The 15,912-nt window shown below is 36.6% G+C and overlaps 1 protein-coding gene and 1 long non-coding RNA gene across 3 annotated transcripts in view; one reads left to right on the top strand and one right to left on the bottom strand.

Moving 5' to 3' along the window:
* The window catches only part of rsrp1 (arginine/serine-rich protein 1), a 209,980-nt gene that overhangs the window by 65,637 nt on the left and 128,431 nt on the right, over nucleotides 1-15,912 (top strand). The gene's annotated exons all lie outside the window — the stretch shown is intronic.
* On the bottom strand, nucleotides 1,519-15,798 carry LOC127525407 (uncharacterized). Of its 2 annotated transcripts, XR_007933325.1 has the most exons (4): nucleotides 15,652-15,798; nucleotides 13,584-13,674; nucleotides 10,268-12,109; nucleotides 1,519-7,939 (listed from the first exon to the last, which is right to left on the bottom strand). It is a non-coding gene; the product is annotated as an uncharacterized LOC127525407 (long non-coding RNA). The 2 variants fall into 2 exon arrangements; XR_007933324.1 differs by having other exon boundaries at nucleotides 1,519-12,109.

The following is a 15,912-nucleotide window of genomic DNA, read 5'->3' as shown; positions in this document are numbered from 1 at the left end:
CGATAGATAGATAGATAGATAGATAGATAGATAGATAGATAGATAGATAGATAGATAGATAGAGATCCATTTGTAGGTCAACACTTTAATGTAGGTGTATCCTGCTTTTCTTGTCATCCATCAATCTGGGACCACATTAGCCACTTGAATGCTGTTAGGTGAACCAGAATGGACATTTCTGGCCGTATGTTTCCCCATCTGAAACAGATAAAGCTGTCCTGCACACCTTTGACTGTGGCTACAGCTGCTCTGCCTGATCTCATGTGTCATCTCTGCCTACAGCTGCCTCTCACTCCATCCAGGGCCACATACGAGGAGCTCCAGCGACCACTGACGTGGACACACATGAAAGCAGCTATGGACAAATCTCCTGAGCTTCTCTGTCGTCCTAAAACCTTCTCAGGGTTCAGCTGGCAAAGTGCCCTCTTGTCCATTGGGAAGGGTCAGTGTGAGATGGGGACTGAGAGGGTCTGGGAAGGGGGAGCGATTAGGTAAGGTAAAAGTGCTGTTGGAGGTCTTAAACCTCAGGGCGGGGGAGGGGATGTACGTCTGTGCTGCCCGTCTGGAACGGGGGGAATGTAAACGTGTATCTGTGCATGTGATAAAAGAGGATTTAATATGAAATCCCCATATTACCTTCCCCTGGTCAGGTGGAGCCATATAGGACATATGTGCTTATATATGTGGCAAAACATTTATGATGTTCTCAGCTGTCATTCTTGTAAATCAGAAAGAATGAATAATGGTCAGCATAGTCTTAATCCTTAAATTGATGCTGTATCCTGGTGAATCTTTGAGAGTCTGTGGGTAAGAACAATGATTTCTGAGGAAAAACTGAAAAGAAGGATCCTGAGAATCTCAGGATCAACTAGTCATGTGACTTAGAACCTCTGGCATAAACTCGGCATCTTTAAAAGAAACTAGGCAGTAGAGGAAAACTGACCTTGAGGTCAATGCTCCTAGCCTTTTTTTTATGGGATACAACCCACAAAACTTGAAATTAAAGCAATATATAATGTAGCTTCAGGTAGCATTTAATGATGCATTAAGAATTTTGCTTAAGCTTCCAAAGTGGACAAGTGCAAGCCAAGTGTTTGTATTCAGTGATGTTCCTACTTTGCATGCTGTATTAAGGAATTATATGTATAATTTCATGTGTTGATTAAGTGATTCAAGAAATACAATCATAATGGTCATAAATGATCCTAAATTAAGTGATACAAGGTTCTGGAAGCACTGGAATGCAAGTATGTCTTTTAAATAATGTTTGTTGTATGTAATGTGTGTTTGTATGTTATTCTTTTCTTTTCTTTGTTTGATATGGACCTAAGGGTCTGGAATAAAGAATGAAATGAAATGATATAGAATAGAAACATTATGATTGAGTCCTATCGTATGAGAAAATAGAAATAAATTAATCTTAAATAGTGGATTGAATATTGTAAAGCATATATATTGTATGTGATATATAATCGTATTTATTTTAACTGTATAATTGATGCACACTGAGCAGATTTCAAATGTGGCCAAGATAGATTCCAGTATGTGTCATATGTACTACCGTAAATAAAATAGAATCTGATTCTATAATTGTCACAGGTTGGTTCCAATAAAGGCAAGTGGAAGATCTATCTATGTGCAGCAGTCAGTCTTTATTAGACAAATAAAAAAACAAAAACAATACAAACTGGCACTGTAGGCACAGAAAGAAACCGCAGGAGAAATAACACAACCAACCTTAAACATTGAAGACACCAGAGAGAGAACTGAACTGAACAGAGGGTTTAAACAGACGAAATGATGGAGCTAAACAAGATACAGGTGAGCACAATATGGAAACAAATGAGCACACAGAAGAGCAACCAAAGCATACTGCATTCGAAAACTTAAAAATGCTGCCTTCAGAGGACACATTCCAAGGTAGGAAGGCCGAATCCAGTGTTAGCTTCATTTCCTGCCTCGTGAGAAACCTTCATCTGATCAATTTTGAAGGCAGCACAGATGTAATCAGTTTCGTAAGGCTACTTTCGTGCACAAACGCTGCCTGCAAAGTCATTGCCTGTAAGGTAGTGAGGCAACAAGTTTTCGGATGCAGCCAGGAACTAATGCTGCCTTTACATGCTATCGGAAATTTCCTACTTCCCACTTCTGAAGTTGTGATTACGAGATTGTCATATTCAAGTGCTTTGTTGTCAGAAAGAAAATTAAGCATGGGGGACACCAGGTTTATTCTTGCATATTTACTGGGGAAATCGTATTAAAGCCAAAATGATATTTAGCATCCCATTCATTGACAAACATATAAACATTCACCGCATCAAGATAGTCAGCTTGCTGACAACTCTGGAATTTCAGTCAAATGCAGGCTATTTTCGCTGTGTATAAAACATGCAAAATGCTTCAAATGATTATTCATATATGTAAATATGCACTACTTTAAAGACAAGACAAGGCGACGTATCTGTTGTGGAAAAAACTAATAAAGGATACCAGTCACAGAAGCAACCATTCTCCTCTCCGCCATGTTTTAAGTTTATGGCACACCCAACACAGGAACAAATCCCAGAGCTTCCCAGTGGTAAATATGACTTGAGAGGGCATTCATGTCCAATTTTTAACTAGGAAATTCGTATTTACGATAATTCTGATACAACGTGAAGGCAGTATAACACTGGGAAAACTAGTAACAGAGAAAACACAGATAACACCTGATAATAGTATAAGATTATTTCCATTAATAGAATTATTTATCCATTAATAACTGAAAACAATTTCTGAGCTACCAAATATCAACAAATAAAGTTAAAACCTTTCTAAAAAAAACGTTATCTTTTTTATATTTGGAAAATTTATTATAATATAATTATGTGCGGGAAAAGGAGTTATTATAATACCACATTTCAGCTTGCTATTAATTATAATATGCGCTAATGGGGCAAACTGCATTTAAATTTGTTCAGAAAGTGTAAGTGATTCTGACTGATCTGAAAAGTCAGGGTCAGAGTTAAAAGTCAGGGTAGCACAATTAAAATGACAATGAACAAATGCTTAATTTTCCAATATTTTTGTGTTAAGTCAGGCCTGTTCTATAATTTAGTGTTGAAAATGTGTAACCAAAATAGCTGTTTATTCCCAAGAGCGTGTCAGATTCAAATTTTCCTTGTTTCCGTGTTCACCGTGTTCAGTTCATCTGAAATTACCCAGAACTAAATACTATATTTTTCAAAAAAACAACTTTTTTTTGTATTTATTTATTTAAATTTCCTCTTATTGATACAACAAGATACAGTCCTTATTTTTCATGCTTTTTGATGATACCTTACTTTTTGTGTTGTTTCTTACAAGTATATTTTTTAAATTCCTTGCAGTGATTGGCTATTCCCAATTTTAGCTGACTGCAGTTGGTCTATGAGTAAACTAATGCTTATGAGTTATGACCTGTGTTGTTTGGCAGGATGGAGAGCCCAGGTGTGAGTGTGTACATGAATATTCATTTAAAACATAAGTCAAACTGAGAGACTAGTACTAGTTCAGTTCACTCCAGGGTTTTTTGTTTTGTTTGCTTGTTTGTTTTGTTTTGTTTTGTAAAGTGAGCCAGTTACCTGTGTATGAAAGAGACTGTCTGCCCATATCAACTGAGCTGGAAGGACTCAGTAATTGAATTTTTCTAACAGAGCTTTAACTCTGTATATTTTGTTAATCGGTGGCTCTTCTGAAGACTCTCTGCTGTGCTGTGTGTTGGATGCGGTGGCCTCTGGCAGGTCCTCTGGATGAGGAAGGCAGTCTCTCACTGCCCCCAGCCAGTGCAGCTGTTACTTGGGTGTGACATCTGGGCTTGATAGATAGTCATGATGCCAGCGGTGCCCCAAACACCCCTAGGTGCCACACACTACATCCATGCCACACCCTCTGCACATCCTACTTTTCCAGATGCATGCTGGGGTACCATAGTGTGCCATCCAACCTCACCGCCTCACAGCCAAGGCCCTCAGACTGGCAGCCAAACCATATGTCAAGGTCATATCTGAATAAGAGAGAACTATATTGCACCTCCTCTGAGATCGCTGTGTAGTTCTAAAACCCAGGAGAGAATTTGCATCGTTAAGGCATGGGAATTTTCTTTTTAAAACAGTGTTTTTGATTTACAAAATACTATTTCAGTCTTCAAAATTCAAAACTTTTTTTTTTAGGGTTTAGAATTGTTTGAGTCTTAGTTAGATGTTAGATGTTATAACAAATAGATGTCTTAGTTAGATGTTAGATGTTATAACAAATCTTTAAATAGTGATGTTATTTCTATCTCTCTTGCATGGACTGTTTGTCATATTAAATTTGTTTCACTCACTGTGCTAAGTTCTTCCTCGGGATGAGCACAACTGGGAACAGCTGGACTCAGCTAAGTTTAGCGATGGTATTGGTTTTTACGTTCCCTGAGGGCCCAACACGCCTTCACAGGGGACAAGGGGCTGAAAAATACACATCTGGAAGCGCAGACTGTATTTGCATAACAACAACTGGATGAACTAGCTTCCCTTTTTTCTTTTCTTCACGTCTTGAAGAATGTTTGTTTTGGCTCATCTTCAAGGTACAAGGATAATCGCGTGGAACCTCCCAGGATGCAGAGAATCTTCTCTGCGAAGATTCTTCTTCAGCTGAATCTTGGTGAGTTACCAAGTGCATTTCACACAGGAAGTTAATCACAGTTTTTTATGCATTGTCACAGTATAATGAAATATTTAAATATTTTTTAACATTGTGATTGTGGCAAATGTTCCATAACTCAGCCAACTGTAATGCAATGCATTTGTCACAGATAAAAATGAGCAAATTAGCATCAGAGTTTCTTTAAAATCTTTAACTCTTTAATGCACCACAGAATACTTTGCTGTTTTTTATTTTATTTTATTATTTTGTTTTAATGACAGCTGCATAACCAGTCACCAGTGCATCAGCTGTAGAACATTTGAAATGTTAATAATGTTACATGAAAGTGTCTGTAGTAACCAGATTTCCAGTCAAACTTGCATCTACAGAGTATATCATTAAAGGGTGTGTGTATTTGCTCATTGCCCATGATTAAGAGAATACTGGAACTCAGACTAAATAAATATGTATCACTTACCACAATTCCCCAACACTTATGTAACTCTTAAACTGGGTTATAGTTTTCAAAATATATTCATATAATATTTTAGACATTTTAGAAACTTTTGTGACATCTGCTCTTTAAAACAAGATGAGTGCCTAAAACCAAGGAATGATCAAAGTCAAATCAGATCAAATTTTTAACATCTAAAAAACACAGTCTAACACAAAATAAATAAATGATTTTGGCCAAGTTTTCTCTATGAGTATTCTTATAGATGTTATTTACACAAAAAATTATATAGTTTCAAAATATGATGTATGGTGTAACCCAGGGGTATCAAACTCAGACCTGCTGAGTTTAGCTTCAACTCTAATTAAACAAACCTAATCCAGCTAATCAGGTCCTTCAGGCTTATTTATAAAAAGTGTGTGCCCCCCCAGGAGCTGAGTTTGACACCCCCGACGTAACCTCTATGAAACGAAATGAATGCTACAAATGAGCTTTTATGTTTAAAACATTAAGTTAAAGTAATAAGTTTAACAATATGTTTCCTTGGCAGGTTTGTGAGAGACATAACAATGTCTGTCTGATTATGGAACAAATCGTTTTTTTGGGTTGTATCTTTTCAGTGAATCATTTGATTCAGTTCACAATTCCAGTCTGAATGATCTGATTATGAATCAAACTGATGGCTAGCTATGACTAGCATAATGCCTACAGTACATATAAATATTTGTATTCAAGTAAAAAATAGACATCCATGTCAACTGTTTTGTGGCCTGTTTTACTGTTTCTATAAAGAGGCTATCTTTTCAAAAAGCTTTCCCATAATCTGCCAAATGCCTTGAAAGACACATCTGCAAGCCCCTCCTTAGACAGCCTCACCACTACATCTCCTCACATCTCGCTCTCTCTGATGGATGGTTTGTTGTAGTGTAAGCTGAAAAAAACCCAGCCACTTGCAATTCATCAGGCCTGGAATAATGAGCGGAGAGCTACATTGATTTAGCCCGGGGCTTACAGCTCGAACATCTGGCCTGGTTGGCAGTCATAGTCAAGGCCAGCACTATTGGAAAGCTTTCTTTGGAGGGTCCAGATGCAGAGAGAGGAGGATCGGTACAAATGCTACAGATGGAAACGCTGGAACAGATGATGTGGTGGGCAGCTCCCGCCACCGTTGGCACAGGTAGCTTGTCTCCAACAGCTGGCACAGGTTAGGCATTCCTGGGAATTGGTGCCACAAGGCAAATGTTCGCACTGGCAGAGGTTGTGGTTGTGGTACATACACACACTGTTCATACAGGTATCATCAATCAGGCGGACTGTGGGACTGAATGATAATATGAAAATTGTTCATCTTTGCTTCTGTTGATGTGACTTATTTCATCTGCAAATCTATTTATAGTAAACCAATTAACAGTGTATATATATTATCACTTTTTGTATTTCAAAGAAGCATACGGTAACACTTTAGTATAGGGAACACATATTCACTATTAATTACGACTTTTCCCTCAATTAATTACTAATTTACTGCTCATTAATAGTTAGTAAGGTAGTTGTTAAGGTTAGGTATTGGGTAGGATTAAGAAAGTAGAATAAGGTTACGTAGAATAAGGCATTAATATGTGCTTAATAAGTACTAATAAACAGCCAATATTCTAGTAATATGCAAGCTAATAAGCGACTAGTTAAAAGACCCTAAAATAAAGTGTTACCAAGCATACTTATTTACAATAATTCAATAAACAAGAATTTGATGTGACTTGCTTTACAAACACGATACTGTCAATTTCTCGTTCCAGCAATGAAAATAGTTCCAAACAAAGCAAAAAAACAAAACAAAAAGAAACACTGCATGTCTCTGAGCGATACAAAAATAGTTAAGTTCCTGAATGAATCACAGTTTTTCTACAAATGGGTGAATAAATGATTCAGTGACTGATAAAAAGCAGTCACTTGTTTCAAAACGAATGTTTTTGAACAAATTGGTTGAGTGAATGATTCGGTGATTCCCTCATGAAAACAGTGGGCTCCTTACGCCATTAACCTGTATATCATGACGAATTGTAAGAACCCTGGCTCACTACACATTGGGACACTGAAGACTCCATTTCTGGTGACATGACAACATACTTGCATTGCAAAAAGTCACCGCTGTTATCAACAACAGCAAAACAGCAATAGCAAAATGTGATTTATTATCAATACTTCATGGTTTTTGCAGTGCATTGTAGCATTTTTTTAGGGATCAACGTTCCAGGGCACTGGAAGGATTTTGAGATTGAGACAGCCTTTTAAGTGGCTGACTCTGCATTTGTATGAATGAAGCAAAAAGTGTAGTGTAATCGCCCCTTGAGCGCTCCTGGAATGCTGCTCAGCCAATCAGAATTGAGGAACGGAACTAAAACTGTCATATGAAAAAATATGACGATTGTGAAAAATGTTTTGACCAAAAAAGATACTAGAAAGATTCTCTCTGCTATGAAGTATACTACACTAAAGTAAAGAAATTTAAAAGGCAACACTTATACACATGCAAAAAAAAATCCCTCAGTCATACTCAGGCATGATTTTGGATTCTCAGACGAAAAAATAACAGATTGTGTGTGGGGGTTGAGTCTGAGACTGTGAATGTAATGGTCTTGCCCAGATGTATGTGTCTGGACTGCTCAGACTGGCACAAAGCTGGCCACTGCTCAGTGATGGACATCTGGATAGCAAATTGGTTAATGGTGCCTCCAAGCCAAAAGGTAGTCAGCCATCTCCTCTCCCAGCAATGCAAGAACTGCTGCGCATCTGTGTTCCACCTACCCCAGGAAAACATCCCCCTACAGGCCTGAGAAAAGGCTGGAGAAGGAGAAAGGAGTAGTGCTTAGTCTAAACTGGGTCTCTGTCTGGAGGGCAGCATGTCACGATGTGGGTTTTAAGACCACTGCGTATGCTATAAAGTTAAAAGAAATGCAGCATGGACTCGTTTTGTGTATATACTGGTCAAAAGTTTGGAAACAATACTATTTTTAATGTTTTTGAAAGAAGTCTCTTACGCTCATCAAGCCTGCATTTATTTAATCAAAAATACAGAAAAAAAACAGTAATATTGTGAAATATTATTACAATTTAAAATAATGTTTTTCTATTTTAACATACTTTAAAATATAATTTATTTCTGTGATAAAAAGCTGAATTTTTACTCCAGTCTTCAGTGTCACATGATCCTTCTGAAATCATTCTAATATGCACAACTTAAAGTATGCCAGTATGTGACAAGAATTGAATCATTCATTCAACCGATTTGTTAATACGTTATTAAAGACCAAAAAAGTGAGTCACTGAATCATTCGCTTAATTTATTTGTTTAAAAAAGCTGATTCATTACTGTGGATTATTTTCAGTGGTGATCTAAAGCTACATAAACTGATATGGCCATACTAAATGTAAGTAACTCAATATCAACTTCATATTTATTTAACTGTTAAATAAAAGCAATATAACACTCGCAGTTGAACTATTCTGAATATCAGCAGGAATGTGCAGAACATATACTGTATATTATAATGTTAACACTGTACAACGGTTTCAATTGTTTGAAAAAAAAAACATTATTTAACTACACAGTTAACAAGAAATACAATAATACTTTTACAGCATTTATCTTTTTAAATGTTAATTTCTACATTAAGTCAAATTAACAAGAACAATGAACAGTTGTATTTTTACATTAACAAAGGTTGATAAATACTGTAAAAATATATTGCTCATGTTAACTAAAGCATCAGCTACTGTTAACAAATGAGGCCTTATTGTAAGGTGTTACCATTATAATATAGCAATGTAGTCAGCTACTGAACATTTGGATTTCAAAGAGTTTTTCAGGGTTGCTGGAAGTGCTGGAGTACCAATGGCACATCGCACCCCACACTGCTCCAGATTCAATTATAGGCAGATGTGATTAGGCAAGCAGATGTGAATGTGTATTAGACCTTGAAATCATAACACAACACATTAATATCCTGGACCTACGGTAATATTTGGAACACTGATTTCACAAATGATCCGTTCAAAGAGCATTACCATCACAACTTGTGTATGTAATAAATGTACATAAGAATTTCTTGACAGACAGAAGAAGCATTGTAAAATTAAACTAAAGCTTCCGTTTTTTGGCCTGATCTCCACCATCTGTGGATAAACAAGTTAAACACACAGCAGTTTCCCCTGACGCCTGAACCCTAGAGGATGTGCCCTCCCCCCAAACAGATGCAGCACCTCCAGAGGGTTTGGGTGCGCTGAGGGAAAGAACAGCTGTTCCCTTGCCTAATAAGAGGGCTGCAAGTGAGACAGGTAGGTCATGAATTATTTACTTGAAATGTTATTGTTCTTAGCTTCTGTTAAAAATGTCACCGGATCCTCTGATCTGCAGGAAGTGATTTTTAGAGTATGTTCATTATACTTAACCATACGCTGTAAAGAGGGTAAATAAATTAACTTGACAAGTATAGTATTGACTTGTTTCTTATTAAAACTGATAGAAAGATACCTTTATTGTAATGTAATGTGAATTGTAATGTGGATATAAGCGATTCGCAAATGCATAAGTTTTTTAAAACAGCCAATAAGCTTTAGTATGACACAACCATGAACATGATTTGCTACCAGCTTGTCAGTTGCAGGTGGAATTGGGGGAGGGACATCCTCATTATAGAGAGCATTTGATTGGACAAATGGCAGTGTAGTTCAAGATGAGTCATCATATTTTTCGTCTGTTTTATTAAGAGAAAGACTGCAAGTTTTAAATGTGTAATCTGCTAAACTTTTACTCAACTTTTAGGAGGACACTAAGAGCCTGTACATGCGGAGATGCGTTTATGTAAAAAAATTTGTGTAGCGTTTTGTCCAGATGGATCTGCCATTTTGGGAGCCTGAAACCACTATTTTTTTTAAAAACGGGTCCCAGAGCGGATAAATCTGAAAATACCCTTGCATTTTCGTGTGTACAGCCAATCCATATATTAATGATGATCCATATTTTATAAACAATGGTGTCATCACCCCACGTCTCAACCCTAGTCAGACATCGCTACGTCACGTAACAGCAACAACAACAACAATGGCGGACTACACGCTTCGTGTTTGTGCTGCGGAAGCTACTGAGCTACTTGATGTTGTTGCATTTACCATCTTCATCTTCTTGTTATTGTTTTGGGTTTGTATACAGCGTGCAAGGTTTATGCGTATGCTCCAAGTCTTCTTCTCCGTTTTTAGTGTATCTCTGTGGCAGAATTACAGCGCCACTTACTGGTCTGGCATGTATACTACATCGTTTTGGGTCGGTTTCAGTGATTTTGTGTGTACACAGATATTTCTTGAGATGATGCCGTGTTTACGGAATTTTTTTTTAGAACAAGGGAAAAAAAGATTGGCTAGGGAAAGCTCTGGCTTCGTGTGCATGTGGCCTAATGTATCGATGCCTCAAAGATAATAGAAATGGGCTAAAAATTGACTAATTTTGATTTTTTTTTCTGCAATTTTTCCTGATTTAGCCTTAACCTTACAACATTCAAATTTTGTTTTAAAGACAGTGTCTTAGGTGTGTGATGTTGTAAACTTTGCATACTGAATTATGATTGTTTTTATTTTCGTATATTTTACAAGGAATAGGCGATACCACCACTATGAATGCCAATATCACTGATATGGATACTAATACAGAAATATGGAAAGTTTTTTCAATTTCTGAGGATAAAATTGGTCATTCGCTTATTTTCCCACTTCAAAGCTTATATGATATCAAGCTTGTGTTAAATAAATAATACAGTCATTAATATTAAAAAAAAAACTTCTTGATACAACATCATTATAGGAAGCATAAGTATATTGCTTGTCCTTAAAACACGGTTTTTGTGTATTTATGAACTTCTTTCCTTCCTTGTGTAGATGTCTTCCTGCCACTATTGATGTCCAGCGATCAGTCATGTTGCTTAAAAAGTACTGTTATGAATGGGAATACATATCTGACCTAAATGACTGATAAAGTTATCATACATTTTGCCCCACATTTGTATTTCAGCACAGAGCCATATAGTCCTTTTTCCAGCTGTGTTATTTATCACCCAACATTAACCTTCATTTATCGGCATGCCTTCACCAGTTAAAGATAGATTCTTCCATATGGCTGGGTGCTTCATTAAATGCTAATTATTATGAGCTATAATAATTGTGAGGCTGCTGTGTGCACTGGGTGACGTGCTGCTGCAGTGTCCCAAGAGAGGAGGAAATAGACTGAGCTCCAGATAAACAATCCCACTGTTCTCCCGAGACTGTGTGATCGCCCATCTGATGATATGGCCGCATCTCTCCAGCTCATCCTCTCTCCTGGGAGCACGTCTCTCTGTTGCCTGTCTGTGTTGGGTGTGAAGTAAGGGTGACATTGCCATGCTGATGTTTTATTCTGTCAGCACTGCAGATTTTATATAGCTTTATATTTGTATTTGTGTATATTTATACTCTACTCTTTCCGAACCTCGATTATTAAGAAGTATTTTCTTATGGTCTCTGTACTGCCTCACATTTTACTATACAAAACCTCTAGGCAAGGTTTTGTTATAATAATGTACATTGTTCTTGCCTGCATTGCTTCTGCTATTTGGTTGCTGTGTTGACTCAGCGGGTTTCTTGTATCCACATTGGGTCTTTTCTATGAATCTAGTGCTGAGAGCTTGGCTTACTGTGATACCGTAAGATCCCCACATTATACAGGTATTTTAAATTTGGCCTCTCTTGTTATCAGAAGCCTCCTGAGTTTGATGAAGGTCATCAAAGGGGTCCTCAGTTTGTAGTTGGACACTTTCTCTGGGTATATCATTAATATCACAATCCTACCTTCTGCCAGTCTGGGTTGGACACTTAAGTGTTGTTGTGAGTAGTACTGAGTAGGTATGGATCAAATAATGATGATGCTGTCCAGCACTTCATCATCATAAGCCACTCTCGAACATCTGCTATTTTCATGGGTACATTCTGGGAAGAGAAATTAGTAACTGTGTGAGAAAATCTCCCTCTGAATGCACAGCATAATCTTAATATATATCAACTGTAATAGAAACTCTTCTTGATAGTATCCTATTTGATGTAAAACATTATTCAGTCATACATGTGCACATATAGTTACCAACACTGGACTAATGAAGTATTTTAGTAAATTACTATTTTTTTTTAATTATAATTCTATACTAAACATATAAAATAAAATACAAATTATATTTTAATAATAAAAAGTTTTAAATGTCACAAATTTAGGCATCAAAACATTATAGTATGAGATTCTTTCAAGATTTGCTAGATATTTTCTTTGACAGTGTTATGAAATATATTAAAAATAATTTTGAAATGTTAAAATAAATATTGTTATATAATATTGTTAATATGTGTTTTAGCATTACTGGCATTAGTGTTTGAGTGTGATGATGCTTTGCAATATTATATATAAAACAATCATACCAATTAAGTACTTTGAAAAGAAAGAAAGTGCTCCAGTCCAGATGAAGCCAGACTTTTGCCGTCTATGTGTAAGTGTCAAATACAATAAATGTATTTAAGGTCTGGATAGAAATAGACCTTATTAGGGTAGCGCATATTTGATTTGTTGACAGGAATAAAAACGAGGCTGTGAGGGATAGAATACAGTGCGTTCAATTGAATGTACAGATGTTTAAACACTGATCGTTCAGCTGACAAAATGTCTTCTGAAAAAAACAACAACTTTTAAGTAGACAAAAACCCCCATAAAACAGTTTTAAAAGTTGTGAGTTGTGTCATTTTAAAGACGTCTATCCTTTACAGCTTCGTTTTCATCTGCGTTAAATTCAATATGGTGTCTAACCTGACTAAGGTCTATTAACTTAAGAGTATTCAACTGGACCACTGTTTTTTGCACTGTAAATTGTTGGTTTAACTTAAAAAAGTAAGTTACCTGGTTGCCTCAGTTCATTGAAATAAAAATTTTTGAGTTAATACAATGAAGGCGATTGGTTTAATCAACAGAAACTCAAAATATTATGTTATCTGAACTACATTAATTATCTAAGTTGATTTGACAAAAAAAATAAATAAAAAAGCTGAAAATAAATGAAAATAATTTTTTACAGTATGGGCTTTGAATTCATACAGGGTTCATGGCTAGGATGACATTATGTGTCCCACGCATAATTTAACTGTTGTGAGAGGTGACTTTACTCAATTCTTGTATTTGTGGCTGTACATTGTTCATAGTTGTTGTTGCTTGTTTAATCCTATCATAAAGGTCAGAGTTCTATCTGCTTATGTCTGTCTAATAGCTCGTCCATATGAAATTCCTCAGTTTGGATGAGCATACTTGCCACCATTAATTTATTTATATTCCTAATTTTTCCTATTATTAACACATTTCATATACTCTTATTGTGTGAAGATGTAATTCTTGTGCATGTAAGAATGCATAAAAAACTTTAGCTACCGTAGTTATGTTGGTGCAAGTTGAGTGAATCCAGTAGCATCCACAAACATGGATTCCACAGTGACCTCAAGAGGTGGGAATGCAGAAGTACCTGATTAGAATAAACTGTCAAATGTGTATTCAGTGGCTCTCCGAGCATTATAGCCTGTATATATACACATGAATACAAACATACTTTTGTTTTGTGTATGCACCTTTTCTTGTTAAGCATACATTGGATTTTCAAGCATAAGAATAAACAAACGCATAAAAGACCTACTGCAAATTCTGTTTTTGTGTTTGCTGCATGGCATAACCCCCTTCTTTATCTGGAGGGAGCTGTAATGTAATTATATGCTAAATATAATTCACTATATCAATATGAATATATTATAACTACTGTAAAATATACACATAACAACTACTCATTGATAAAAACCAAGCCACGATTAATACTATAACTGTAATAGTTAAATAAAATGACTTTTACTAGTCCTCTATCGCTCTTCTGAACATTGCTCTTAGTTGCACAGAAGCGAGGCCTCACATCTTTGACTTCAGTCTGAACAGATGGAGAGAACTCCAGTAAATATCATTTCAAACATCAGCCGTGCTTTGCTGATGGCACAGCCGTATTCAAGGGACTGTCATCTCCAAAAAAACATTTGGGATCAAAAAGGCCTGTTGATTATCATACTGGAGCAGAGAACTAACAGCAGTTATGCTAATAGTTGGAACTATGTGACGCACACATTTTTTGTGTAAAAACAGTTTGAGGATTGTGTATTATAGGGGATTGTTTGGTAAAATGTATCTTTTGTTTTAAACTGAAACAGTATATTGACTAAAAACCTGTGCATTCAAACTAAATTACACTTATGTTGTTATTAACACGGAACCTTAGATTAATGAAAAGATCAGTGAAATGAAAACTTAAAAGCAAAACATTTTATTTGATATTATATTTCATTATATTGATGTGATCTGCTGCGAATGATAATAGTCGTGGATAACTCTTGTACAGAACAAGGAATAGATTGTTGGGTGACGACATGGAAAAGACCAACACATCACATGCCTGGACTCATTTGCCACATCAGCTTAATGAGGCCATTATTTGCATTAAATTATAATGTTATTATGTCAAGATTCCAGCACCAGTAGGACAGTGGTTTGTTTTGAAATGTATTAGTAACGCCAATTAGTTTACTGGGACGCATGAGTGTGGGAGCGTGGATGATTATGGGCGGGTGCGTTCAGCAGCCAAATATGACAAACACGTGACTGTGTTCACAAGGTCCAGAGTAAACTTAGCGCATCTGTGGACCATTGCACATGTACTTAGCATTGCAAACGTTCACCTGTTGACGGCGCGATCTCACACACAAACTGTAGCCTATATATGGCATGTAAGCACATCTCCAGCCTTCAGTTCATATACCAACTGAACATAGATTATTTTTCATTCTTTACATTTTAGGCCTATACAATTTAGGCTATACTGCTAAACTTGTTTTTATTTAGCGTCATTACTCATCAACTGAACCACTTAAACAGTTCCCATTCATTCATTCATTCAACCAAAGAACGAAATTGTTGCAGTTTGTCATCACGACAGCACAATTTATGTGTGTATATAAGGCATATTGCATTAATTTAACAAAAAATCATGTAATTGAATAAATAAAGGAGATTTTAGAATGGTCCCTTGTGTTCTCGTAACTTGCAGCAATGCCGTTTACCCGCGGATGAAATATGAATGAATGTTATTAATAGGCCTAATCTCTAAATTAAAACTGCCACCAAAGGAAACCCCTTGGTAGCATTTCAGATGATGATGATTATGATAACACCAATAATAATACTAATAATTAACAATAATAACAATATAATCACAGTAGCATAAATATTTCTTCATCCGCTTAAAAACCCATTTTGTACGCCAAATATTTAGCGATTAGAAGCCCTTCTTAAATGTAATGGTTTACTTTTGGACCATGTTACTTTTCATTTTATTTGAATAATTTTAGCGTTTCATCAGAGACTCAGCTCACAATATTTTTAAGTGGCCATATTAATGTCCACTAACCCTGTGGCTCTCTCTCTTTCTCTCTCTCTCTCTCTCTCTCGCTCTCTCCGCAGCGCTGGAGGAAGTTGCAGTGCACCTGTTCTTCACCGCTGCTCGGTCCGTGACTACAGTACCCACGTAACATTGCGCAATGTCCCTCGATCCGCGCGCTGCGCCAGTCTGCTCGAGGAACCCGTCCGTCCGTTCGCTCGCTCGCTCGGCCTTTTTTTCTGCTTTCTCACTGTTGCCTGGTGTCAACCTACGCCGAGAAAGAGACATCCC

The sequence above is a fragment of the Ctenopharyngodon idella genome, chromosome 13 (assembly GCF_019924925.1).
Source record: "Ctenopharyngodon idella isolate HZGC_01 chromosome 13, HZGC01, whole genome shotgun sequence".
Taxonomy (NCBI): domain Eukaryota; kingdom Metazoa; phylum Chordata; class Actinopteri; order Cypriniformes; family Xenocyprididae; genus Ctenopharyngodon; species Ctenopharyngodon idella.
This window is presented reverse-complemented; position numbering and strand designations above follow the sequence as displayed.